The sequence below is a fragment of the Bombus bifarius genome, unplaced genomic scaffold (assembly GCF_011952205.1).
Source record: "Bombus bifarius isolate JDL3187 unplaced genomic scaffold, Bbif_JDL3187 scf7180000009111, whole genome shotgun sequence".
In the NCBI taxonomy this organism is placed as follows: domain Eukaryota; kingdom Metazoa; phylum Arthropoda; class Insecta; order Hymenoptera; family Apidae; genus Bombus; species Bombus bifarius.
In genome coordinates, this window is record NW_022884904.1 from 727,671 (window position 1) to 753,013 (window position 25,343).

Below are 25,343 nucleotides of genomic sequence, written 5' to 3' on the forward strand. Positions count from 1 at the left end.
TTATTCCGGCGAGTGGCCCGTTCTCGCTAATTGGATATGTATCGCCGTTGTTTGCCGCGCGACCTCCTTCGACTCTTTCGTTCCAGCCTCGTATAATGGAAAACGCCGCGAGTTTCGCGTCGTTATCGATGGACCACGGTCGAACGCTGATTTTTCATAAGTATAAGAAACAGGGTTTTCACGAGATCGACGTGTACATAGCGGGCGAAGGGAAATAGCCGGTGTACGACCGACCGTCGAGAGTTTCGCGTCTCGAAAATTCATTTCACCAAGGTTTTCTCCTTGATCTGTGAGCTGTCTAAGCTATACGAGAATTAATCGACAAAGGTCTAACGCAAACGCGGATGACCGGAATCGAAGATTTGTTTCAAACTCGACCAACGTGATCGTAGACGTTGACAATCGTGTCATCACGAAACAAAGGTCTTGAAATCCGTTTCTCGATCCGTCTCTAACGATATCGATACTCGCGAATAGGAGCGAGAAGCTGAGAGTATAGCGTTACGTGGATCAGATTGCCACTCCCTTGATTCGTTTGCACCGCAATAGGATTAATACGATGAACCACAACTATCTACTTACGCGTGCACACACCAAATCACTGGCCACACGCACAGCCAAAGATACGATTATACGTCGTGGCAGACGGGCGTACACGTATTCAAATTCAAGTTACCGTCGCTATCTACGGGACAGACGACGCCCTGTAGCGTGGTTAGCCGCAGACTCGGTACGCACTTCCACCGATTCTCATCGCTGGTTACGTAATCCTCTTTGGATCATGGATCTACTCTTTGATCTACGTGGACCGTGGATCCAGTGGATCGTGCATCTTCTTGTACCATCGTCCGAGGCTTTGTCATACGTTTGCGTTGGTTAAGAAGCGGATAGGTTTCTACGGGCTGAGTCGAGAATCGTTTGAAAGATACTTTGGTTACCTTAAAGATTACGAGACAAAGAAGGATATCCTGTATCTTTGACGACTCGATTCATATATCGAGGGCGTTTATCAAGAAATTTCCTTAATACTTAATATCGAGACTCGTATATAAGACTCAAGGCCACCTCTACCGAAAGGAACCAAATATTTCCTCTATAAGTTTCTACCATGTTACGTCGCTGTTAACATATTGGAATAACAATTACAGAGAATTGGTTTATTATTAAAACACACATCGCGTTGTTTCCGATATTACGTTGATCGTCGATGAATTTTACTTGCTGAAACATATACAAATAATTAAAGGAAGCAAACCAGAGCACCATATGGTAACGTGGTGTAAAACTTGCAACAAAATTTTTTCTCTTAATCGCAGGAAGTAAGACAGAGAACACGGAGATTCCATGGATGAAATCTCCGCGGCTGAATGTTCAATGGTGGATGCGTTTGCTCCTTGAGCAGTCAAATTTATCAAGAGCAAAACGTTTCGAAGGAAACTGAAAGCAAAACAACGTAGTAGTATATAGCCGAAACAGATTTAGTCGGCGCGGCTTATGGTGCAAGCCAAGCCTAAATTTAGCACCGATTGACGCACGGCACGAGTTTTATCGCTCGAACTCGCATCGATGCGATCGATTTTCACCGGTCGAACACCTGCCTCGAATATCGATTTCGCGCCACCGATATATGTATACTTGTGCCGAAAAGTCGGATATACATTACGATAAATTACGTACAGTTTCGCGCGAAAGCAAAACCCCAAAAGCCGAGTCGAATCAACCCACTATCGATACCAGAGGACGCAGGAGTTTGAGTCGTGACTTTAATTCGTCGTTTGAGTCGTACTTTGCTTTAGAATATTTCGTTTTAATCCGCATTCGGTACTTTGAACATTGCCGGTGAAGTCTGTGGCAAGTTAGAGTTCGATAGTACGTTTGAACGAGGCACTTGGGTGTGTGGCTACGAAATTAGAATACCAAAGCATCCAATATCTCTAACACGTATAATACAGCCAATGCCGAGGTAGCTGTAGCGTCTGAGAAACGTAAAACTTGCTTCCGCGTGATCCATCCAGAGGCAGAGCGGCAGGCTAGGGATGGCACTATATGTAAAAGCACAATTCACCGTGAAAACGTCTTCTAGGAACGTTTCGCTGACGTCGTACAATCGGCCCGATCTTTTTAGTCGAACTTTCGTCTCTCGCCTGGAGGGACGTCTTTATTTCCTCGGATACTGTCGATAATTTTACGGGCTTTCGAGTCTGGCTGACATCGGGAGTTAGGACGGGCGTAGATATAACCGGAAGTATCGGCTGGCAATCTCAATACGTTCCGGCCGCCGTTCAAAGACGTATAAATCGCGAATGCAATGCGACAGTAAAATCGTAAATGGCTGCGCGTAAAGCTCCCTCGATCGACCGATTAAATTCGATTCGATTTCCTGGTGTTACGGTGTTAAAATATTCCACCGGTGTCGCACCAGATTGGATCGAAATAAACCGACAGGGATATGCAGCAAGTATGTGAAACGTTCTGCTCGACGCTTCGAGGCCAACGATTAATTTCGAAACGCGTTCGACGCTGATGCGGTAAACGAGAAGAGCCTGCAACAGGAGTTTCCGATCGCCTAACGAAGTCGTTCGTTGGAGTGAAAGACCTTGTAACTTGAAATACGTTCGGAAAATGAAAATCTAGCTTCTCGGAGTATCGGTCTTTTTTCATTTCCGTCTTAGTATTACGTGTGAAACGGAACACCGAAATACGATTGTATTCGGTAATCCATTGGTAGCGTACTGGTAGCCCGTACCACGAGTTCGACTCGAATTACGCGTAAGGCAACGAAGGCGGCTCTAAAATGTAACGCGGATTTATAATTTATTACGTAACCGAATATGCTTTGGATAATTCGGTACGTATATCGATTGGCCGTCGTTCTTTAAATTGCCTCTCTCATAGTAGTTTCAATATCGGATCGACGTCCAGAAGTACCGGTAAGTGGTTTCTAGATTTTCGAATAAAACGATATTTAAGAGATATAGAGATATAGAGGTACGGTATATAGGATCGCCAAGTCGTTCCAATAACGTTACAAAGGATTAACTTTCCAAAGGATTTTCCATTCGATTTATAAAGGCAAAAATAAAAAATACCATGCAACCAGTTTCGATCTACTTCTCGTTCGTTTTCTATTCGCTATTCATTTCGTATGGCAAGAAACGGTTTGCAGCTGATCTAGCCGAAAAGCCGTAAGGTAACGAGTCAACTCCTAACCACACACGCAAGGATCCCCTATCACGATCTTTCCCCCGGAAGCGAGAACCCTATTTTTGCCTCTTGAATCGGCCACTCGTCCAAACAATCGGTGCTCGAGCAAGCAAACGGTGTACCATGGTTTTCACCTTCTCTCTTTCTCTTCCTGTAGAGTGGCGTGATTTCTCTCGAGCATCCGGTCAAATCCGGCTATTTAGCATCGCTGAACTGGCGTTAGAGAATTTCCACGGGCATGCCGTCCTGTCGTTGAAAATTCCGCCGTTCCACCGGTTCTGGAGGCTGACGTCTACGCCCGATGTCCACGCGAACGTCACCCACGTCTTATGTAAATGGCCGTATAATATCTGTACGGTTGTATTCATGCACGACTCGCGTACACGCGCGAGCTCGTCGACCGCTGCTGAATATTCAGGCGAGCGTGCAAATATCCAACGGACGTTTGAAAACAGATATTTGCCTGGATCGGAGCTTAATGTCCCTTTCGCGCGGCTGGAGTACGCCAACTTTCTCGAAGAGCGCGTTAAGCGTCCGAAGAAGCGTATTTTCTATGAACAAACTTTCGTTCGAATTCGCGTCGAATCAACGTCTTCGCGTCGCACGAAAGTCTCCTCGCCCTAAATCTACGTACACTTTGCTCTTTGATTTATCTCTATTAATATTCGACAGAGGCAAAGGTTATTTCCATTAACTCGGTCGATAATTACTCGCCGTTCTATGAACGTCGTTTCGGAGCATCGTTAAGAACATCGAATCCATGTTTAATTCATACTCGACACGTTCGAAATGAATCGAGATTGGTTCAACTATTCTCGCGATATTCCTACCACCGTACACAATGCTCCCTTTCTCATCGGACCGAATTAATCTCCTTGACTTTCAGCGTTACCCTTATCAATCCACGATATACACACAGATAAGAGCGGTGGGATTATTGCAACAGCTGCAACATCGTGTACCATTTATTCTCCTTTCCCACCTCGGTCTTTTCATCGCGCTTCTTACCACCGGAGAATTATCTATCCTCGTGTTTCTTTCATCTTTAATATCTCTTCATTTCGCTTCCGGCTAAGGGAGATAGCCAGCGAAAGAACAGTATCGCGTTAAAGCGATTGCACCCTCGAAAGACTACGAATCGTTAATCCTCGAAATTGAGTTTCCCACTAACTACGCGTGAGTAACATTTCGCACCGTTTCTTTTCCCTGCTATTCCCCTATTTTTTTCTTTCTTTTCTTCTTTTTTTTTTCTTTTTCTATTACTCTATCTGTAATCAAAAACCGCATGTTTTTCGTGACTGGTTCGCCAAAATATTTAGCTGCTCGCTCGAAGCTATTTATCGTTCGACAGATAAGTCAACTTTTGCAAAAACAAATTTGCTCGTCCATATTGTAATAGCGGTTTATTCGCGAAATTTTATCGGAGAATAACGCCGTTGGAGCTAAACGAATTTCGTTTTCCGTTTTATTTTTTATTCCTCTCGCGTCGATAACCAGAGTGTAACTACGCGATAAATAACTATCAGAGAATCCTAGAAAATATAGGACATTTCGAAGCCGTAGTTTATTGAAACAAAGCAAGCAGTGGAAATACATACGGCTGACATTTTTCGAAATAAATCCCGCTTTATCATCCGATAAAAAACGACGTATTGTGCTAGCAAAAGTTAAAATCCGCTTAACAACGATACGCGTTCGTACCTAAAAAGTCGTCCAACTTGAGGCACGCGGATCAATCCGAAGAATCGACTACTTGCCAGTGAATCAGACCTTACCTAATAAAAATATCCTGTCATTTGGCAAGAAGCGTAAAAATAAGTGGAAAGAGAAACGACCAAAGTTACGAAAATACACTCTGAGATACTGTGACGTAGAAGCAAATCGAATCGTATGCTCGAATACCGAATAATTACACTCTCGGTTATGTTGCAGAATTTATTGTTTCCTCAGAGTACTGTCTCGACCAGCAGCCTCCCCAGGATATTTCATTTTTTTTCCGCCGCGCACGGCTTCGCTAATGAAAAAATATAATTAGCAGACACGCCCAGACGACTGGTGCGGTCGTCTTAATTCGCCAGGATGTAAAGCGAGCAGGCATAATCAGCTTTTGCTGCCCTTTCACGGCAAAGTTTGCTTATGTTAGACCGTTCGTTCGGTCCCCGGAATAACTTCGATAAACATTTCGACTTCCTCCTTTCCCTCCACCCTCGTTCCGTTGGTTCCTCCCTTTAGAACTGGACGCCATAAGCTGTGCACGTGGACTACACAGCCAGCCGTTGCAGTTGTACCGACTGTTTCCAAAGCCGGAATTTTATAGCGAAAGAGAAGGGACAGTTCTTACGTGGAAGGATCCAAGTTTCGAGTATTTCTGGCGTTATCGTCAGCCAATTCTGCCACGCGTATTTCATCCAAACGTACACTTATTTCGCGAAGAAAATTATTCGAACGGTCGTTTAGAAAATACCGTAACAAGTTCAAAGACAAGGACGGTGTTTGCGGCTTCGACGATCAACAGATCATGGAAATTCGGCTACTAAGATAGCTACTTTAAAATAAGAACAAACTTGGCGAGAGTCGTCTCCACTGTTTTCCACATTCGAAACGAACAGTCATATTTCAGAGGCCAGAAATGTCGTTGAAGAACGCGTTTCAAAGCATTATACGGGCGACCGATCGTTACAGATCGATACAGATCGATCCAGAACGACGAGCGTTGTCTTTTCGCCGGTTGTTTGCCGGAATTGCGGCAAGCCAACGCGAACGTCTCGCTTTAGCGAAGCATTCCGTCAAATTAATGCGGCGATATCAACTTTCGAAGTTTTCAAGCAGCGGAAATGCAACGGGGCCGGCAGACAGCGGTAGAAGCACGTCTGGGTCCGAACTTTGGAAACTTCTGGTATCCGCGCATTAATTCGGACTCGAACAATCGTCCTACGAAACCGCTGTCATTGAATTTCATCTGCGCGAATTTCAAATCGCGTTCGCCCAACAGCCGCTCCGTTTCGCAGAAAACCACCCGTTAACGATGTTTAAACGACCCCGACCCGAGACACGTGATATTTCAAACAATCGCATTGTTCGTCTTTTACAGGCCATTTAACCGTGAACATGACTCGAAGCTCCGGCTTCGCTTGTAATACATCCAGACCACATACCATTCAGAGTTCTTGCCTTCGGCAACTCTTTCGTCGGCCTTTTATCAGCCGATATCATAGCTGTTTGTGCATTTGCGTCAGCCGAGCACGATAATTGTTTAAATATCGTCGAGCTGTTGTCGGCGAACGCTGTGAAGAGCCGACGACGAATCGTTTCGGAAAACTGGCCGAACGACGATAAAGATCTTACACATGTTCTTGTAACATCGAAGAAGGATATTTTCACTTTTTCACGTCGACTTCCAGCGACTCAGCAGTGGCGATAATCTGCAAATTTACTTTGCCACCGATACAAATTTACTTTTGGTCATCGATCGACCGAATATTATCATCGTTATTTCTTCCGTTCGTCTAACTTTATGTACGTTCTTCTATTATTCGATTAATCGATTTCTCAATCTTTTCTCTGCTTTTTACCGAGGAAAATTCGTCACCTGACTCGTTTACTGCCGACAAATTTACGGCTTTTTCTAAAGTTCTCCGTCTGGGTCCTCGGTTCTGAACTCAAGTAGATCTAGCCAGCCAGCTATAGTTGTAGACATCTGAATGCGGCGCGTGTATGGCTTCGTCGTAAGCGCTTGAATAATCTGACAGACCCTGTGTCAGGTAACGCATAAACACAACGAAGTCTTGTCGCAGATTCTCGAGGAATACTTCTCACAAATATACTCCCTCCGTAATGAGTTCTCTATAGCTAGACGAAATCTAAATACAGTATCATTTTCAGAGTCACGAAGCCCAGATCGAAGCCTACGAGAAATCAAATACGCCAAGGGGAGAACAAATCTCATAGAATTCGATACATTGGTTTTGTATTCTGTCTTATCCCTGAATATATCTCCGCGTTCAATGAGAAAGTTATTGAAAAACGTAGAAAATATAAACGAGGAGTATTCAGATGGATGAAATTCTGTGTCTGAATATTAGCAAATCGAAATTGACCGGCTAAAAATAGGTATATGTGAAGCGTCGGTACGGTTAATGTTAAAGTCACTTCCACTGTACTTGGTTCATTTGCTCGAACCATACGGTCACCTCTCAAATATTTGTAACAGCTCTCCGGGTGTACGAGAACAGTTATCGACGTTGCGAAATGTACGCGCAAGCACACCTACGGTGTGAAACTGCGCTGATCGATACGCGTTTCTCGATTTAAAGTAAATATAACGCGTTCCTGAAACGCGATATTAATTTCGTTTGGAACGAGATCTATACAAAGCCATCGTTGTTCCGGCGATGTTGCGCTTGTATTTCGCCGCTCCTTTGACCAACGATGTCGAAGGACTGGCGAATGTCTCTGTACACTCTTTCAAGGATTCGTTAGAATTACCCGGATCGAAATGAAAGAAAAAATATTTTTAAAATTATTTTCATTAAAAAAACCAACGATCCGTGTTTGTTATAAAATATGAAAACGTTACGCCAAAATAAGCAATTACATATTTAATTATTATTCATTGAGTTTTTTCATCGCTTTGTTCCGAACTTCCGTCGCATATACAACAAATAAAATTGATGAAAAATTTTCATAGAAATACTGCCGCAGCGCGTATTTTAAAAAGGCTGGAAAAACATAACGATAGAACGTAACGAAACGAAATAACGAAATAAATAAAAAGATTTGTCACAGTTTTGAACATTTTCGTTTTGTTTATTCAATCACGAATACTCGGTGTTGTCAACGTTTCATTGTACAATCTGAATAAAATAGCATATTTCATCTTTTTCTACTCTACGATTCAGCTTCTAAAATTAATTCTCGTTCGATTCAATGAAAATTTTATATATAAATGAAATTTCTATAAACTCGATATCGTAACGTTTATTTGTATTGGAATTAATGAAAGCCGACATTTTTTCATGATATTTCAATTAGATATTTCCTTTGGTTTAATTTTATACATTTTCCTAAAATCAGTGAACTGCAAATTGTTATAAATTGGAAATCGATAACGACAAAAGCTACGACGTTAATAATTCTCGAGTTAAATACTCCTGTAAGAATAACCATAGAATCGAATACTACCAAGTGTCCCTCTAAATACGAAAGATTTCTGTTTTTGTGATACGAGCTCTAAGACTTTGCACCGTGCTCTGATACACGTCATTTTCATACGCTTTAATTATATTTAACCTTTTTGCGAGTGGAATACGTTACTCTGGAGCATTGCCGCGGGCCAATTAAGTTACACAAAAGCAATTACGAAGAGAGCTACTTTAAACTCGTGAATGTATCGTAGGTTAAAAAACCATTTTAATGGGAGCAGTTCTCGTGGCGGTTGCCTTCTGCTACTTTCCACATCACGGTATCCTCTGGCTAGAAACGCGACTAAAACAGTTTTTGAAAGCAACTCTCCAAACAGAAACGGTTAACGTTCTTAAACCCATTAAAAATGGATAACTACAAACGCGAAAGTATTTTTCTCGAATAAATCGCAATAATCAACTAAAAGTCAACTTTATGTACGTTGATATAACGTCCATACTCGAAACAGCAAAGACAGTGTGAACAACCTATATATACATACAGTTGTTCTTAATGACGTTCGAAAAGTGTCAACAACCCCGTTGCTCGAGACTTCAAGACCGAAGAAAGGCAGCCACGCGCCAGCGATTCCATGGTTGGCGAGCACCTTGTCCAAGTCGTCCGGCAAAGGAAGAAAGTGTTTTTTTGCGCTGTGTTTGTGATCTCATTGTCAGTGAATCGACTGGTCGAGCAACGGGGCCAGGGGCAACGAGTCAGACTTAAAGAACAGAGATAGAGAGGAGGAACAAAACGGATTGGGTTCTCGTATATTTAGTCACGGTCCTGAACGCACGTGTATCTGGAGCCATGATTGAACGAGCGATGATATCATCGGCACAGTACACAGCCACACAGGGAATTCCCTTGTTTCTCGTGACGCAGAAATAAGTTCCTATTGGCCGACCTATTTGCCTACTAAGTAACCGTTTACACGTTGCCAGCAAGGCAAGAGGAAAAACGAGAGAAAGAAAAAAGACGCGAGAGAATGGTATTGCTTCTAAAAACGCCATTAACGATCATCGATTAGAAACGAATAAAAGTGACCAAAGAACGATATAACGCGTATTAAATGTATTACGCGTTCAAGCCTTCTTCTTCTTATTCGAGGCGTATTACGGATTCGATCTAATCTCAAAGTCAATTACTACAAATTAGTATCTCCATTGCAACCATGTTACACAAGCAATTTCTCGAGATCTCTGTGTACATAACGCGTTCTGGATTAAGAATGATTCAGAGTTAAATTGTAATAGCTAAATTCAAAGTTGCCTTCCAAGTTCCAAATCTGCACATTTTGAACGCTGACTAAAGCGAAATTAATTTAGGGCGGTTTTAACGGAAATTACCGAAAGCTATCGCTGGAATCGCAAATTTTCGAGTTGCTCGTAAAACCTCGAGTAATTCGCCGCTCAAACTCGTCGAACATTCCGAGATCCACCGTGTCGTTAGATGACTCGCTGGATAGAACAAAGTTGACGTCCTACTCGCGTACGTGTGCATGCGTACGCGTGTTTCAAAAATATAAATCGGATAGAAAATCGCGGATAATGACGGTAGATCGGAGAGTAACGTCTAATCTACTCTAAATAATTTCTTGCGAATCGATTTGCGTAATATGTACGTAGCGTTTGTCGCGAAATATAAAATATTTGAAACTTTCTCTACGTTTTTAAAGTTAGAGCGGCTACAGCAAAGGATATTTGTCAAACACAATCGTTACGTTATTATTTAAAGGAAACCGAAGGCAAAAGAATTGAAAATATAAAAAGAAGAAAGGGCAGAGTTTTATGATACGATAAAATGAGCCTGATAAATGATCTACTATAGAGTTTGTACCAGACAATTTCGAAGTTTACATGCAAGTTAAAGCGTCACTCTCTCTTTGTCCAGAATTGTCGTCGTTGCGAAAGCTGTCTCACAATTAACATACAATTCCGTCGAATATCTTGTACAACTTTCTTAGGATTCGTAAAAAGATCGGAAAAATCCAATGCCTAGAATCCTTCGATCGGCTGAAACCTAACCAAAAGATCCGTCGACGTTATAAACCGTTCGAACTGAAGTTTCGAGCGTTCAAGCTCGAACACGATTCGTCCGGAACCTCCATTTCCATCGTGCAATTTCGTAATCACCGTTGTTCACGGAATGCATAATAAATCGAGGGCCAGTCTGACAGTCGCTAGTCGGAAGGAATGCCCATCGTGCCCGTGGGACACGCGTTGCAACGTGGCGCGGCGTTGATTGTTCCAGTTGACATTTCCGCAGCGTCTGTGCGAATTACGAAAGTTTGGTCTCGCGTCTCTACCCGGTTAGACTGCGGCGCGCCGTGTGACCGCGTTTTTCGAGTCGAAAAATTGGGTTGTTGGCCGGGCGCGACTTCGTTGAAGAGAGAAAGACAGAGAGAGAGAGAGGAAATCCCGTGGACGGTGTTTAAACAACGGAGAACGAACGGAAGTAACATCTGGGGGCTCGCGCGCTTTTTTCGGACGATACTTCGGAAGTGTTGATTTATCGCCGTTGCGTTCGTCATTCGTCACAGCACGTGTCTCACAGTTTCGTATACATATATGTATATAATACCCTTTCATTTTCTTTCTTCTCTCCCTTTTTTTACGTAATTAGCGACGACGTTTCGATGAAGGGCGATGTTTGGGGTTCGACGCTTCGTCGATCGCTTGATCGCGAATTCAGATTTATATCTTTCGAATGTGTCGCGTATATATCTTTTTACGAACTTTCTCGTAATTGCCGATAACGAATACATATATGATATCCGACCAATTGACGAGATACGTTTAAAAATCATTTTCGTCGATTTAAAGATACGTTCGATTCGACTCAGGAATATCTCGAACCTACTATCTCATATCAATTGACAACGTTTGACAGAAAGGTAGTCAACTCGAATCCCTGGTATTGCCGTTTTCAACTTAATAAACCGATAGTCAATCAGCCAGTCGAATACCACGCTAGTAGCATTATCATTTCAAATCCGAATATCGGAGTATATCATCCGGGCGCCCTGATAAATCAAGTTAGAACGCCATAGATCAACGACGTGCGAGCCCAACGTTTTGCGAAATAGCAGAATCGAAGAGACTCGAATCACGCTTTTTGCCATTTTAGATCCGGTCACAGAGATTCGATACGAGGCAACTTGAAAAAATTTTATTTCCGGATTAATTCAACGAAGCTAGATTAAAGATAGGTATTATTAAACTTTCATACTCCACTGGCACTGTCATTTTTAAATACCATCTCTTGGTAAGTTGAAACAATACTGTGCGAAATATCATAAAGAAAATAAATATTAATGAGCTTCAGCGACAGAACGTCGGATTAATAATCTGCGTTAATTACCATATTAATTAGTATATTAACTCTCGTAATATAGCTATGAATTTATATCGCGATATAATTATTTTCGAAAAGGGAATTATTGGAAAATTTAGACGATTAATTTTATTACTCGGGATTCTCGATAAAAATGTTTATCTTTTATGGATAGAGCAGCGAATTTTTTTCTTTGACTATTTTTGCAAATCTCAATTTCACGCACATTCAAATTCTTTCACCTCGCATCGGAGTTACTACGCTCTACGTTGATCTATCTCAAGAGTAAAAAAAGTGAATGAATAAATCCTTCCGAATTGAATTAAAAGAGTCTCTAATTATGTAAAAAAAGAAAAGGAAGAAAATGAAAGATGACGAGGGAAAAGTAATTAATGTACAAGCAACTTTCCGGAGAAATTTTCTTCTCTAATTTTCTCGACCGAGTCATCTATAGAACTGCTCCAGTCTCTTATTACATCATCCAACGCACAGCATCGCAAAAGATAACAATTTCTCGCATATTCCCCTTACGCGATTTTCGTTCCTAATCATTTTCCACTTTGATACGTAACTTTTGATAGCGTGACTTGTCACGAGTGGCAAAGTTTAATATTTCTAAGTGGTTTCCGGCGAAAAAACTGTGCAGTTGGACGGTGGCAGGGAGAAAACTATGTCGAATTGTTTCGTAGCCGAATGCTCGGACGAGAGTGCACGCGACCCAGCTACGACTTCCGCCTTGGATCGTCCCCATTTAAATGCATTGTTCCCTTCCATTTGAGATGCGTCGCTCGATGTGACGCTTTAGAAGATCAAAGATATGCGGACCCAACGAGGAACGAGGAAACGAAAGTGCCGCGCCGAGCATCTGTCTGGTAATCATACGGCCATCGGAATTTCTGCACGATCGTCCGGCAAAACGCGTACGAATTTTCTGCCTCTCTGGGTCTTCGCGTTTAAAGAAAACGAGAAGTAGAAAGAAGCAGTTCTATCCTTTCCTTTTCGAAAAAGGAATAAAAGTAGTGAAAAAAAGACATGGATTTATAGATGGCCGACGAAATACGTAGGTACGAGAAATCGTGAAAAATCGTTTGAATTTGTAAAAGATGAAAAACAGAGCCGATTTTTCGGTCAAATCTGACCTATACCTTCTTTCAAATGTATCTGCCACTGTTTGTAAAGGTATCGCCATATAGTCCGACCATCATGCTGAAATTCTACGTGCATTCCAACGTAATCGCGATCCAACGATTTCGTTTGTACGGCAGCGCGTGCGCCGGGACTCTGCCAATACGGTCTAACAATTTCCAACGGTTCCCGCTCGGCGTAGCTAGGCCACAAGGGTGCACTCGAGGAACTAATTTTAGTTTTAAGTAATGGTGGCGCAACACGCGGCCCGGCCAGCCTCGTTACGATTCCTGGAAGGTCGGTCGAAGTCACGACGACGAAGGAACCCGAGCGAGTCCAAGTGTCGTCTCCGATCCATAAACACTCGAGAGAGAAGAAGCTTGTAAAGACCGGTCTAGAGGGACGGTCCAACGATGAACGGGGTGGATGGGGAAGGGTTGCAGCAGGCTGGAATGGTGCATCGGTTTTTAGGATCGTCATGGGAGAAGAAAAGCTCACGGGTACGACACGCTCGTTTCCCTCGCTGGACCCGACCCCCATCTCGAAAAGAGTCACCGGGGACTGCTTCCGGCTACTTCCTGTCTACGTATCTCCACGAGCAAGCTTCGGTTTGTTTTATTCGAACGTCGAGAATAACGTCCAGGGAATACCTCGTCGACGAATAAGTTATCGCCGTAACAATAAGTTTTCGAGGAGTTAATTGAAAGAATACGATGCATCGACCGATGCGTGGTTAAGCATCGTGGCGATCGGTCGAGACACGCGTGTCGTTGATTCTTCTGACGCAAAATATTTGGTGCGTTTAGGACGAACGGACCGATCGATCGTTGGCACCGAAACATAAAAGAATGTATTCTATTATCAACGTGAAAATGCATCTCTAGCGAAATTTTCGAACAAGCGGATTGATACGAAAATTCGTTCAATGTGTTTGTAACTCGTTAGTGGAATACAGCTTTTCTGGATTTTGATTCGACGAACGAGGCAACGTTTCTTGCAATTAATTTAATTAACATCGATACGACTAGGGACAGGGTATAACGTTTCTCGCGATACTCCAAGGAGGAGTGTCGAATGTGTGTCACCTGCTTTTCGTTTTCATAAGAAGTTTTTAATTAACAAGAACTGTAGAACCGTGATAGAACTGCAAGATATTGTATTTACAACCTTTATCTTTAATAGATAATAAATAACCTATAACGAACCTTTAATAAATCCTTGATAAATCTTTATATAAATAAACATCTTCGATAAATAATATCTTTGATAAGTGTGAAATATTATCACGTACGTGAAAACGTGAAAAGCTTTAATCTGTAACAACTTGTTTAATAAGAATTTCATTCTTTCGTTGCAGAGCTTTCGGCGAGAGTTCTCGTGGACGTCGACGATCGTTGTTTCTACGTTCTACGCTCTACGTTCGGTGAGTTAGAGCTCCGTAGTTGGAAACCTGTTTCGTAATCAGAAGATATTAGATCGATAATACGACGAATTCTGCATTGTCCTATAAACTATAGTACCTATATACAGAAGTACATTCGTCTGTGTACAACGATCATTTAGCTGCTAAAAATTCAGCATTTCCAATGGACTCGTTCTTGTAAAGTATCCATGTTTCATCGTCTGTTACCGTTCGCTCCCAGAATGCTTCGTATTGGCAACGAACAGACGAAGCGAAGGACAAATGGTCAATCGATCCGCTAAATTCCCGTCCGTTAGTTGGTGCAGGACCCATTGGAAACACAGTAGAACGAATCCATTATACGAAATACCTCTTATCGGAACGTTCTATTATTTCGAATAAAAGCGGGGAAATTCTTCGGGTTTAATCGACACCAGACACTCTCGTGCCGACGTTGTTCCGTTACGACAACCGAGAAAAACCTAAGAGGGAAAATAACACGTTCCATCGCTGCCTCGGCTCAGGCATAGAGGAGACGACAAGGTTGGTCAAGGAGTGGCGAAGGGCACTTTCGAACTCGGAAGGGTTTATCGCGTATAAACGCGACGCTGCGAGGCACTTCCACTCGGCACGTTTACTGCTGTCCAATAAAAAGAGTCAACGCTCGATCTGGTATTGGGGACATTCTCAAATGAGATCGTAACTCTCGAATCGCTACCCTCTCGGAGACACGTCGAAACGGCTTCTACGATTATTGCGAGAAACTTATGCAGGTTGCAAGCAGGTTTTTAAAATAGTACAAATTATAATTGCTCATATATTTTTGTTTCGCTCGTCTTCCGGCTTTACGATGATTTCCGCTTACAGAACCGCTTTACACAAAACGGAACTAAACATTAATGCTGAAACTTTGAGACTCGGCGCCTCCGAAGGACTCGACATTCGGGCAAGGCCATTAATGACCGTTCTGTGAAACGACGCGATAATTCCATGAAATATCAAGTCCACGCGTAGTGAACGTTTCCAGAGATTGTTTGTGTTGTTGAAAGCCAGAGTTCAATCTCAAATGCCTTGATTTTCCAAGAAAATGTTCGCAATTGCGTATAATGATTTGAAACGAAGTCAGAATACTGATAGTAACAAGGAAAACAGATATTATTCCATATCCCACGAAGCGTACTTCGCGAAAGTAATTTACGTATCGTGAACATGGAACAATTTTAGCGGGAATAAAAGGCAACCTCAGCGAAGTCGCTGTACGTTCAATTATTTCAAGTGGATCTTAAAGTACAATAAGACGTTTTTTTTAGCGAAGCAGCGATATATCAAGAATATCAACTATTTTATACCCGTCCGTATTGTCCGTGTTCTTTGACAAAAAGAATTCCTTTCGTTAAAATCCGTGAAAGGATAACAACATAAAGATAAGTAGCTTTTATCCGTCGTAATTTCTCTCGCGAAATTAGCGAATCCACTACTGTACCGGCGACTTAAAAAGTTAAATCACTCTTTTAAATTTCAGGAAACCGTGATATGCGAACAGGCTCGCTTAGTATATTCCCATGACAGCGCTCAGATACCTTTTACCCTGAGCTGTACGAGTGAAATTTCACGCGAGCGACGCTTATCAATTGGCAATATTTCTGCCGCTTAAACGAGTCGGCGATTCTTTCTCTCTATCTTGAGTCGGCGAATATCTGTCTCTACGATAAACAAGCGGCTTCTCGCTTCTCCAGTCCCATTTGGTGGCCCTCGTGTTCGCTCTTCTACGTTGTTCCCATCTTCCATTCAGCTGGCGTTGCCGCCTTCTGAATTCTATTCCGACTTCCGTTACGCCGTTGAAGATCGTCGCTGGCTGGCTGGCAGAAGCGTGCCGTGACGTGGAAATGCAAATTTCGCCCATGCGGCTCGTTGAATTATTATTTTAAGTCCCGTAACGGCCATTCGCTACGGGAAAATCTCATGAAAATTAATTTATTTTAATGCACTCCTCGGTCCAGGCCGGGGCTGCAGCTGGGAAACGAGCAGACGAAAGTAACAGAGGAGAATCGAGGGTGGTGGAGAAACGGACGAAGAAGCTCGAAGGGAAACGGGTGGTGAAGAAGCAGGGAGAGAGAGAGAGAGGGGGGGAGCGAGAGAGAGAAAGAGAGAAGACTAGTTTTTCGACACCCCCGTTCCAAACTTGACGACCGATTCGGAATGCCGAATTCACAGCCGCTCTTCCACTGCGGATCGACCGATATTCCGATCGCGCCTCCACGGACCTGTAGATCTCTCGAATACCGTGTTTCGTTTAGACTTTTTGACATTCGACCGAGGCACTGAAATTTCAAAGCGTCGCAGAGAAATTCTCCAGACTGACAACGAGAGAGCAGACTTAAGAAGAATAAAAATAAATTCGTCGGAAAGAACTTATTTACGCACCACGTTACATCGTTACGTTTGAGCGTTTCCAGTTAAACAGCACATACTGTATATTCGGGTTTCTTACGTCTGGTGCAAATCTCGATTCACCGATGAATCTAGCAGAGACCTTGCTCGATCGTTTCTTCCGTGCAATCCCTGGATCTTGTCGATCGCGAGCAATCTATAGACGTGGAACTGCGCCGATCTCGCGACTCGTATGGAGAACTTTACGGGACGATAATGGACAGATTTATGAGACGGCTTATCGATCCTCGGGTAAATCCAATTTTCGAGGTCGACGCTCGCGTACAGCCAGCAGCGTTTCCCTCGCGAGATGCGTCGCGAGTTTCCTTCCGCCCAGGGAACGAGAGGTTAATCGTCCCAAGAAATTTCGAGACGTTCGCGTGGCTACAAATTGAAATTTGCACCATCCAGCTATAGGTATAAAAATACAGGGAAGCTTAACGATCAACGAGAAAGGCAAAACACGATTTAAAGGAGCGACTGTGTCGATCGTGTCGTTAGATGTCTCGACAAATTGGAATATCGATTTTTGTTTCGGCCGACAGGCGGCGGGCTAGGTCGATGGAAACTGATGAATATGCACTGTGTTCCTTGGGCTTTTGCTTTGATCTCGCGGTAGAGTTTGTATCGTTTTATGACTTGTTTTAATTGGTGACTGTAATTTCATTTACAATTTATCGTTTTTCCTTTGCCACTGTCCCTTCAAATTTACTATAATTTCACGCGAAATGAACGTCGTTCGGCAACGTTTTCGTTTAACGAACGATATACGATTTATGCTTGCTGGTTCGAATGTATTTGCCTAGCAGAAAAATACTACATATTTGGATTTACGCTCTTTATTTATTTCACGCGAGCCAGGGGATGTAAATGGCGTAGAACGTTGGAATTTGGATAACCGACGTAAGGTTGCATTATACCGCAACGATATGCAATACGTAATAATAGATGATACTCACTGATTCAAGGGAAGAGGGAACAACGTTACGTGGGAAAATAACGTTATCGTTGAAATTCCCAGATCGTATTTAGAAATTCGGTGGACACGCGTCTGTCCGAAAGACGAGAAATCGTTCGAAAGCTAGCAATTATATTTAAAGAAACAGATTCCTATAATCTAAAAATAAAGCGTTTGCCCCGATATATCCGTCTCTTAATTTACTTAATAATTTTCAAGCAAGATCTCGACGCTTTAAATTCCTAATTACACTTAAAAGTAGAAAAGACTAAAAAGAAAGGAGAAAAGTCATAAAGATAACACATCTAACCATTGAACCGGTGGATAGCAATTAACGCCGCTCACCAGGGTCTGCCGTGGCTCAAGAATCGAGCTCATTCAGCGGTGGAAATTATTTCGGAAACTCGTTCAAAGCTCGTCGACCGTGGCCGACGAAAGGCGATGAAAACGAACGAACGAACGAACGAAGGTAAAACTGCGGTCTGGTCGTTGAAGCTGGCGCGCTCCTTCGTCGAGAACGAAAGAAGGTGAAGAACAAGTGCGACAAGGCTACCACGGCGGATCTTCATTTCCGCGAACTCAGCTCTTGGCTTTCGGACTTCTCGAGCTTTTTCGTGGTTTAAGGACAGCATCGAGTCAAGAACGTCTCTCCTCGCTCGCCTCTCAAATCCCATCACAAAGAATATCCACCCTCTGCTTTCTATCTCTCGTTCCAATTCACCCCTTGCCTCGCCTTTCATCCTCTTCGTTCCTTCTACACGTTCCTTCTACTTTTCTTTCTCGCGATAGTTTCTCAGACGTCGTCGTCGACTATCGTTCGTCCTGTTCGCACGATCCTAACTTCTCGTTCGTTCCATCTCGCTCGGTCGTACTCGCGGTACCATCGACATCGAGAAAGAAAAAGAAAGAGTGGAACGGCGGCAAAGATAGCCACCCTTAAGTCGCGAGCGCTCACATCTGACGGTCGATGAATAAGGGAGTCGCTATTTAAATTGTAATTTCGGCCGTGCTAAAGATACCGGGGGATTTGCTGAGAAATTTTTACGATCCGCCGCGTCGCGTTCCTACGCCGATTTAATAAGAAAGACGCTGCCCGCTTTTCCATCTGCCCAATGACAGCGGCAAATTTTTTATCTCTCTTACGTAGCTCCGTCGAGTCGATTGAATTTTTCCAGTTAATCCGTACGAATCGTTGTCACAGCGTTCTCTGAGCTTCCCGGTAGCTCAATTTTTCCTTTAACATATTTTACCGCTCGATCGAACGTTTATTATCTTTAAAAAATGACCCATAACGACTCTACTTTAAATCACCGCGTCCATCACGATTTCTATTCTAGCAAATACTTAGGCCACTCTCCTTTTTCCCAGCCAACATACACGCACGGAATCAGGCCAGGTTATCGCAATTTACATTCTGAATGAAATTGAAGAGACGCACCACTCCGAGTATCATCTGACGGATTTCAAAGAAAACTTGTACACGGAAATGCATCGTTCCTCCTCTTGAATTTCTCCAGTTCTTCCACGAGGAATAACTCTTTGTATCTATGTCATCCTTTATCTTACTTCTCCTTCTTTCTTCCCTCTATTTATATCTCTCCCACCCCTCTTTTCGGATTCTTATTATTCCAGTCGCATTTTTTCCTCTCCCGCAAGCACTGAAAGAACACGTCTAAAGGAGGAAATAATAGCTTTCTGGCATCGTGGAGCAGCTTCGATCGGTTCTACCGTTCTCCAAGATCATCGTTTATTACTTACATTTTATTACACGAAACGATGCTCTTGCAAAAGCACGTTTTAAAGGAACGATATTGCACGCGAATAATTGCGCTTTTAAACGAAATGAAAGCTAAGCTTTCCGATACTTTCGCAAAAAATATCGCGAAATTACGAAACAGATTTATTGAAATTTCCTTTCCATTCTTTGTTATCCGACGCGTTATCTTTATTTGAAATTTGGCCGAAGATCGATTCGATAAGTCGTTCATCGCAGTGGGCCAAGATTTTGAAAAGGCCTTTACGCAGTCCCCCTGCGATTCGTAATTGGACTACGGATGCTTGTACATTTATGCTTAACGTTTGAAAATCGTACACATTAAAAACTGTACAGAATGCACGTAATACGTAAAGGAAAGTACAGTAGGTAAAAGAAAGTCATAATTGTCCATTTTCTTTGTAATCGATCATAATTGTCAAATAAGAAAAGAACGACAACGATTATTACGATAGCTATGAGATTTCCAGCTGTGGATTTGAATCAGGTTCGATATTTTTAACGAGGTCGTACGAACGAATGCCTTGCGCAGCTTTGGATGCATGCCACTTATTAAGCCGCGTCATCAAAATAAATTCCGCGTCTAACAGTAAGACGGATAGAGAAACGTTCTGAAATTGCTAGTACTAAAGCGCTACGTTTGCCATACTGCCACCTAGATACACTTACACGAATGAAATATCAATTAATCGCCATTGAAACATCTGCACTAGTCGTAGAAATATTTCATCGTTATTCTGAAAGAAAGGCCTCGGATCGAGGACAGTTTACAAGTAGATATCTGCAGACAAATTTCGTATCGAGCTTCCAACATCCACGGAGCCGAGACAGTGGGTTTTATTCGTTCTACGTATATTTCCTTGGAAGATTGAGAAGAAACGAAGACGAGACGCGTAAGGAAAAGAGTATTCCTTCCGTTTGAATCGTTCACGGAGACGGAGAGGAAGCTCTTGCCTCCCTCTAAATTTCCATCCTTTGCAAAGACGGTTTCCTCGTCCGTTATTTGCTCCTTTCCTTTCATGCTCCGCCAGCCAACAAACGTACACGTATATTTAATAGTCCATCGTGACACAATAGCCGGGTGAACGGGATAACGACGAGACATAGGAACAGCTGGGATTCGGAATTTCGTTTAACCCGTATAGAAACGCACAAATACGAAATAGTTTCTGCTTCGAGGCTATCGTTTTTTCTTCGATTTCGGTGTGATCCTCGCGACAATTTTCCGCGAATCTTTCGCTTCCCTTCGACTCGTCGCGCATCAGCTTCTTCTCTACGCGCTCAGATAACTTTATTTTCGGATTGAGAGCGCTTCTAGGATGCTTTACGTCGAGAGCCAGGAGGATTAACCGCATATGAAACGCCATTTTCACGAAATGTACGTAGTACGTGGTATCCAGTTTTCGCAAGAATTTTACCCGAAACTTTTCGAGACAGCCGACTCTCGCGGTATTTTTCATTTACAGGATTTTACTCTTCGCTCGATTGTTCATCGTTTAGCGTGTGTATTTCGGTGTGTAATTTTGCGCATAGTTCGATAGAGATAAATAACGCAACTGGGATAAAACTGATGGTATCTATTCGCGATAATGGCCACTTAATCGCGATAAACGTCGCTTAAGCGCAACTCCAATCCATATAATCGTAATAAATTCGACGTGGCTTGAATATTAATCCGAGGTTCGGTATAACGTTGATATATGTATTGAAATTTTAGTACATCGGATCGCTTGTATCTTTAACGCCGATTTTTAGATATTATACGAAGGAAGTTCGACGAAAGATATTTCGAAGGGGAATAAATGAGCGAATTTTCTTTAATTTCCGAATTTAATTCGCAATTTTAATTTATAATCTGGCGATACCGTTACGACAGATTGATGAGATACGATAGTCTCCGATTCGTTTGTCTTACAGCCAACGAATAAGGGAGCCGTCATTTACATTGTAGATGACCACGATATCCGCGCGAAAGCAAACCTTCAATTAGACTCGGTTACGAAGGTAGACGCGAAACACGCGGAACAAGTAAGCCATAGTCCCGACTTCCTAATAGACTCGGAAATCAATTACACGGTATAGTTTTCGCTTTTCTTTTCTCAATTTCGATATTTTACCAGGAGGCGAACGCGATCTCGAGACGAAACACGCGGCCGTTTAAGTTTTAGCAGCCATAAATACATGGAAATACACGGAAAGTTTATTGAAATGTCTACGCTTTATTAGGTTGACCAAATTTCGCAAATCTTTTTACGATCGTAAATTGTGCAATCCCGAAGGGAATATATCTAGGCGATCGTAACTGTAAGAGTCGCATAAATCTGTAAGAGGCAGCACTACGTCACTCGAACACGTTAATTATTCTTTTCACGTTGAATTTCTAAGAAACCCTATATTGGATACGTGATACGACAAGAGGCAGCTATACGGGGGAAAAAGATTAATTTCCACGTAACAAAATAAATCCTCCGATACGTGACATTAATGACTCAGCCCTGTTCCGTGCAGTTTAATCGCTCAAAGGGTTACCGAATCTCCGATAAAATATTTCCGATGCATCAATTTCGAGAAAAGTTTTAGGTCGTACTACCAGGTGCTCGAAATCAACGCGAAATTTATCGTGGCGCGTAGCCATTATTGTCACACACGTGTTCGCTGATAAGAAACGAAATGGACTCGACCGCGTCGAACCAACCGGAAACGATCTTCAACGAGTCGTCGAGTATTAAGATCTACGAGAAACGTAACTCGTTATTTGTAACGTCCGATTCGAGATCCGAGGAATAAAATAATTATTCAGAGAATACTAATACAACGCGATACAAACATCAATATCCGACGTTGTCGATCTACGATAAAGTCGCTATGAAAAATTACGAATTGATTACCTTCCACTCTTAAAATTATATTTCTCCAGTAAATGAAACTTTAGAGATTTTATTACTTAACATGCTTCAGAGACAAGATTGGTTTTAGACGTTCAAATGATATCTTTTCCACGAGACAGATCGATAGAACTCGATTCGCGATTAAATAAAGCGGTTTACAAAGAAACCGCAAGCAACGAGAAAAGTCGAGTTAATTATCCGGTACTTAGGGACTCTCGATGACTCGGAGCACGCTCTGTCGTCGCGAATTGCTTTTGCAAATGTTCGAGCCGAGCTATCAAACCCTAACGAAACGTAATTACCTGGTTGCAATAATTTTCTATATTCTTTCTTGCACCGTGAAGAGATTGCTTGCGATTGGCTCGTCGTCGGTACTCGCAGAATCCAGCTTCAGTCGCGAAAAACAACCTCTGAAGTTTTATTTTTTACTTTTTCTCTTTTTCTTCCTGGCAAAAGGAATTTCCGTGATTCGCGAGTATATCGGCGATCTGTCTCGAAACAGATACATTAATATTCCACGATCTCATTGATATCACAGAAGACAAAACCGTCGAAACAAAGCGACTCATTTTCCTCGTCGCATGCAATGCGAAACGAAACATTGTTTCGCTCTCACGTGACAAATAATCATTAGGAATTCTAATTCAAGGCGATATATACGTCGACGTTATGGCTAAGTTTGGATCAATTTATCTTCATACGACTACCATCACCGCCACTTTTCCAAACAACGTTTCGCGTTTCTCATGGAAAATCGCGGGAGATGAAACGCGGCAGCCACTTGTTCGTCGTTACGGTCGTTTGCCGTAACGTACTCGAGCTCGGAATTCTGACGTGACGCATAATGCAGAATGCATTCCATTCAAACGTACATATATGCAACTTTGTATGCGTGTCCGTACGTCAACGTTCCGCTGGCTGTCTCGCTCGCTGAAATGTAGTCTTAATGGTGTTACCATTCGGCATACCGGATTATGATTTAGATCATTGTTCATAAATCCATCGCGTTGTCAACGAGCGAGCAACGTCCTTTTTTATTTTATTTTCCAGATTCTAGAGATTCGAGATTTTTGCAGCTCCGAGTAATTATCGCAATGGAGATTCTTCGACGCGAGTTATTGTGTTTTTAAAAGAAATATTACGATTAGCAAGAGCCTTCGGCAAGGATATGGTAAGAGCGCCAGTTTCTTCGTAAGAATGGTTTCGAGAATAAATTATTTCGTTCGCATAGATTTACGGTCACTCGAGAAGATCTTCGTGCATCCCATTTAAGCGAGATGTTGAGCTTTTTGGCAAGCTAGAAATAGCTCCGAATGCGTTTTTAGACGGTTGCTGTTATAGGGCGCTTGCGAGGATTTAAAATTAAAATGCGAATTCCAATTTTTCTCGTAGTAATATTTTGAGGTTTATATTTTAAAATATTTTACTTGCACGTGACATCTGCTACTCTGCATTTATAATTTATTTCTCTAATAAAATGCTCATGAAATATGAAATAGTTGCTCCGGCTTTTTAAATAAATTCATGCTTACGAGAACATAAAATTGAAACAAAATTTCCAACTTTTGCCACTGTACTTTGTATATTTTATTATAAATTTATATTCGAAGAACTTTATTCGTTCGCGTATCGAATTTTCCACTTCTTTTAACGAACTGTCTCCGAATGAGTTACCGTTTTTCTTTTCCAATTTACTCCGGATGAATCAGTTTCTTCCTTCCTAAATTCTCACACATTTTTACAAGAACATAAAGTTAGAATTCGATCAGCTATTCTCCCTTTTGCAAAAATTTATTTAAGAAAGTTGATATCTGTGACATCCGTTGCTTATGGTAGCCTTGCAAAATTTTTCTATCCACGAAACTATTGGCAAAAGATGCGGGTCAGGAAGAGCGGTGGAATTTTTTAACCGAGCGCCGCATCGAATTACATTACACGCTGAAAGCATATAATTTTAGGTTAATGCAAAAGTTCTGTCATCTTTTTGGGCTAAAAGGGTACTGTGAATCTGTACGCGCGAAGGTGCAATATCGCGCAGAAAATTGCATTAACAGCGCAGAACGTGTCTCGACCTACTGTCACGTCGGCCGTGTTTCCAACTGACAGTCATTGAACGCTTATTACATATTCACACAACACTGTATCACCTTGTCGAAACGATCGTTTTCCTTGATTCGACGTACGCGTATGCTTATTGTTAGTCCCGTAGCTCATCGTCGAGTAGGCTATTATTATTTTTCTACCATAGCTGAGCTTCTAATACGATGTTATTTATAGAAAGACCGGATACTATCATCGTAATTCGAAGCGAAGAACAATTTCTCGATGGCACTTTTACACTTTTCGCTCTGTGGAAATAGTTGGTTTCGACAGAACTGCATCCACGACGGAATTGTAACGGCACGGCGAGGTAGTACGTTCAATGATCGTTCGTAAAACGGATTCCGCTTCTCTTCTCGCGGACGGCAGACGCTTGCACGGTTGATTTGTAAAAGAAGCGTTTGGCGAAAAAGCCCGACAACGTCCGGAACCGTATGAAACCGTTCTTCTTTTGCCCGCGCTTTTATCAGCGCGTCGAACGTACGCTAGATAATATCCTCGTAAATATATGCATGTACACTATACGCTCTTCTGCCGTGCATATGCACCGCCGGAAGAACGCGCAAGAGACCCGTTGTTGCAACCATCGATCGCAAAAGTTATGTAATGAGTCTTCGCGAAATCTAGGTTATTCGAGTGCTTCTACCCCTCGTCGACACGCACTTCAACCCTTCAAAAACCTCGTACGTGCAAAATTCCATCCCCATCGCATTTAATACGCGATTCTTCCTTATTTTTGCCCCGATTTCGCCTTAGCATCGTTCCGTATTCGTAAACGTGGATCTTCCTTTTTCAAATTGTTTCGTTTCAGTCGTTTGAGAGAACTTGAGAAAAAAATTTTCAAGAAAGACGCGTTTCTACGTGATTGGTGCAAAACGAAGGGCCGTTTCCATAGAGAATGATTCGTCCTAAATCTTGCGACAATCGAAGAGTTTATTCACAGATAAT

The 25,343-nt window shown here is 42.3% G+C and overlaps 1 protein-coding gene across 1 annotated transcript in view; it reads right to left on the reverse strand.

Annotated features, from left to right (window-relative positions):
• The window catches only part of LOC117213497, a 73,298-nt gene that overhangs the window by 47,617 nt on the left and 338 nt on the right, over positions 1–25,343 (reverse strand). The gene's annotated exons all lie outside the window — the stretch shown is intronic.